Below are 4,059 nucleotides of genomic sequence, written 5' to 3'. Positions count from 1 at the left end.
CCCCCCTAACCAGTTTATAACAGGCCACAAGATCCCCCCTCAGCCTTCTCTTTTGAAGGCTGAACAGGTTCAGGTCCCGCAACCTTTCCTCATAGGACCTACCCTGCTGGCCCTTGATCATACGAGTGGCCCCCCTCTGGACCCTCTCGATGCTGTCCACATCCCTCTTAAAGTGCGGTGCCCAGAACTGGACGCAGTAGTCCAGCTGCGGCCTGACCAGTGCCGCATAGAGGGGGAGGATCATCTCCTTGGACCTGCTCGAGGTGCATCTGTGGATGCACGACAAGGTGCAGTTGGCCTTCCTAGCCGCCTCCCCACATTGCTGACTCATGTTCATCTTGGAGTCAATAATGACTTGGAGTCAATAATGAATTCAGAGTAGTTCCTAATTCCCAAAGTGCCCAACAAGTTTAGATATAACCAGAGAAATACCTTGATTATTTTCTGAATGCTGCTTTTAAGGCGTAAATTAGGCTCTGAAGACAAATTCCCTGGGTGTAACTGCTGTAAAGGATGGGAAGGAAGGTTGCAGAGACCAGACATCAGAAACAGATGACAGGAGCTCTGAACACCTCAAGCTGCAGCTTCAGGAGATTTCATATGTGCTCAGCACTTTTGGAGAAGAGAATCTTGGTTTAGCTGATGAATTTTCAGTGTTTCTATGACTGCAAATTTTGGCATGAACCTCTCTGAGCATCAGCTAGGGGAGACATTGTAAAATGCTTTGAGAACTTAGCAGAGAGTACTCAACAGCTTTCTGACAAGCTATTTACTGCTTTTACAAAATAAGTCTATGAACAATTCTAAGCAATTTGCATATACAGGGTATAACTGTCTCTTCTCTCAGCTCCTTGCATTGCTAGTCTCACTTGCCAGCTCCATACTCCTTTATGGAGCTATCTTTTTCCTGATTTGTTGCTGCCAGTTCTTGCGCCTTCCCCAGATTCTTCTTGAGTCCAATTCTCTTGTCCCTAGCTACTTGTACAGCTTTCCTCTGTCTCTTCACTTTTCAGCTCCTCATCCAATTTCAGTGTCTTGCTTTCAGCCAACTGGCTCTCAGCCTCTTCCCATTTTTCATACCGTTTCCTGTTCTCCTATCCCAAGAAGTACAGCTTTCCTTCTCCCCTGTCTGTCTCCCAGTCTCTTGTTCTCTTTCCTCCAATCCAAACCTCTAACCCAATCAGTCGCAATCCCATAATCCCTATACCCAACTACTCCTTGCCCCCCACCATTAGGATCTAGCTCTTGTACGCTTTGCACTCAAATTAAACAGCTCCCTCCTCCACACTGCCTGCATAGCACAAGGGGAAGGGTCATTGAGTTTTCAAAAGAAACCCATTTGCTTTCACAGAACATATAAAAACAGCCATATTTCTACTAAAAAAAAGGCAAACCTGTAGAGTTTTTCACCAAAGCAGTTATAAGCACATCCCCGGCATAAAGGCCACTCACTGCCAAATGTAAAGTTCTTGCTCTAAAGCATCCTGACGTTGGAGTGTTCCAAAACAAAAAAAAAAGAGGTCACCTTTTGCACAGGCAAAACAACATATCTGTCTCTAGCCTCATTCCCGGGAAAACAGCTGTACAAAACATCAAATGAGCTCTGATGGCTGCAGTGCAGGATATGGAGTCAGGACTCTCAGGATCTAGTCCTGGAACTGAGAGAACTTAGCAAGTCAATGCTCTGTTGTTGCCTAATTTTCCCATGGCATGAGGGTGCTGCAAGACTTTAATTAACATTGACCAAATACTCTTAGATCTCAGACTGAAATAAAGATAGCTATGTTTATAACAACACTATAAAAAGGCAGAGTATCCTATGGAGTGACTAACAAACAAGTTTTCCTCTTAAGATCTGAGCTCAAATCCCTTTGACAGGCAAAAGGCAGGTCAAGATGCCGCCAGATGCTAGCAATGGCAGTCCTAGCACCTGACAAAGCAGACTGTTCATGCCTCTGAACTAGTTAGTCTCTCAGCTGCCACCCTGCACTAGCTTGTCTTTCTTCATACCAACATAGCTAACCATCTCTGCATTCATGGAAATCCCTTTGAAGCTTACATGTGAAAACAACTGTCCCAACTTGCAACAGCTTCTCTCTTCCCACACTACAGAACAGATGGAGAAGCACACAAGCAGAACGTGCACAATAATTCAGGGTAAGAAAAGATGAAATTCACCAAAAATACGAAAGAAATGCTATCCTTGTGCTTCCTCAAGAAAGAAGATATGAACTAGAAACAAAATAAGTTAAGTCTAAGTGGTCTTGTAGACAAATTTAAAATTACATAAACAGCCCAATACTTACTTTTTCTGAAGGATTTGTGATTGTTAATAGCTCTGTGTCTCGATATCGTTTGCAGTATCTCAATGCTTCAATCCAAGTTCCAGTGTGACTCCTTTCAATGCAATAGCAATGTCCATGCCAGTAGTGCCAGCAAGGGGCTTGAGGACAATTCAATGTGAATGTGGCTTTAAGGAATTAAATAAATAAATAAATAAATAAATAAATCATTTTCTTTCCATATGTAAAAATTATCCAGCCAAATGCATATGTAGTAGACAACATCTGACCTAACAATATTTTGCCTGTATTTCTTATTAGAATGCTTAAATATTCTGGAAAATGGCTATTTTCAGAGAAAATGCAATGATGCAGTTTAACACGTAATAAATAAATAATTTGCAAGCTGCTCTGGGGTTTAGCTAATTAATCATAAAGTATCTCATCTGTACTGAGTTTAAGGAACCAGTGTAGTTATGAGACCTGCTAATAAGCCTTTGTAACCTATAGTTTCCAGAAGTCTGACTGTTTGGTTATTTATAAAAAAATATGAATGTTCTGTGACCTACAATACCACAGCTAGAACTAAATACCACCAAAATGTGGGCAACTCCAAATGATCTCACTCATCTTAGCAATTTATCTTAACAATTACATTTTAACTACAATTTTATTTTCCACTATTAAAAAAGTAATTATTCCAAAGCTACAGCAAGGAAGACGAGTCTCTGATTCACTGCACGTTTTTGGTAGAGGTGCACTGATATATCGATTGCCTATCGGATCAACACTGATAAAAGGGAAATTTACATTATTGGCTATCAGCTTTTTTTGGCTGGTGTAGCAGATAATTTTCACCGATAAACATAATTATACCTTCTTACCAGGGCCCCTGGATGCCACGTGCATGCATGCGGTCGCACGCATACACACGGCCAGGAATGCAGCCAGGCAGCATGGAGAATAGCTCCCTGCAAGTAAGTCTGTGGAAGGGAAGTGGGGGAGGTAAGAGGCATGGGGGAGGCAAATAGAGGCCCCCCACAGTGAGGGAGGGAGTACGGCAGAGGCTGGGGGCACAGCCCAGCCAGGGCGGTAAAAGGGACTCGGGGTTGGAGCATGGAGAGGGATGGAGTCATGGGCAGCTCATCCGGGGGCGTGGGTGGAACAGCTCCCTGTCCCGATGGGGGAAGCATGGGGGGGCATGTGCCCCCTCAGATTTGTGCATGGGGCAGGTACAGAGTGCTTGCTGTAGGCTCAGGGCTCTCCGCTCTGATGCCTTTTGTCCCAGGAGCCTTGCACCCCCTGTCCACCTGGCACCAGTGGGGGTGGTGATTTGTGCCTCCCGCTGCTGGGTGGGCAGGGAGTGTGTAGCCGGCGCAGGGCTTCTGAGACAAAGGCAGCAGGGCGGACACCCCCAAGCCTCCAGTGGGCAACCCGCATCCACCCTCGCCCCGCTTGGCTCTGCTCCAGTTAAAAGCATCCCTGCGCTTAAAAATGGTGGTGGGCAGCTAAAGCTCATTTGACAAGCTTTAGTTCAAGCACCCCACTGCTATTTTTAAGTGCCAGGACACTGAATCCCTGGATGAGCTGCCTGCGGCTCCATCCCACTCCCTGCCCCAGCTCAGGGTCCCATTCACTGTCCTGGCTGGACAGCACTCCCCACCCCCCCAGCCCCTGCCCCTAATACACTCGCTCCCTCACACTGGGGACCTTGATCTGCACCCCACAATGCCCCTTCCCCTTTACAGTCTTACCTGCAGGGAGCTGCTCTCCACAC

The 4,059-nt window shown here is 45.7% G+C and overlaps 1 protein-coding gene across 1 annotated transcript in view; it reads right to left on the bottom strand.

The window, feature by feature from the left end:
• LOC109289781 overlaps positions 1 to 2,459 on the bottom strand; it is a 97,459-nt gene extending 95,000 nt beyond the window's left edge. Inside the window, exon 1 of the mRNA XM_019505984.1 lies at positions 2,307 to 2,459. The gene's annotated coding sequence lies outside the window, so the exon portion shown is untranslated. The remainder of the gene's footprint in view (positions 1 to 2,306) is intronic.
• Between the last annotated feature and the right edge of the window lie 1,600 nt (positions 2,460 to 4,059).

This window comes from Gavialis gangeticus, unplaced genomic scaffold, assembly GCF_001723915.1.
Source record: "Gavialis gangeticus isolate Ggan-Ray unplaced genomic scaffold, GavGan_comp1, whole genome shotgun sequence".
Classification (NCBI taxonomy): domain Eukaryota; kingdom Metazoa; phylum Chordata; order Crocodylia; family Gavialidae; genus Gavialis; species Gavialis gangeticus.
This window is presented reverse-complemented; position numbering and strand designations above follow the sequence as displayed.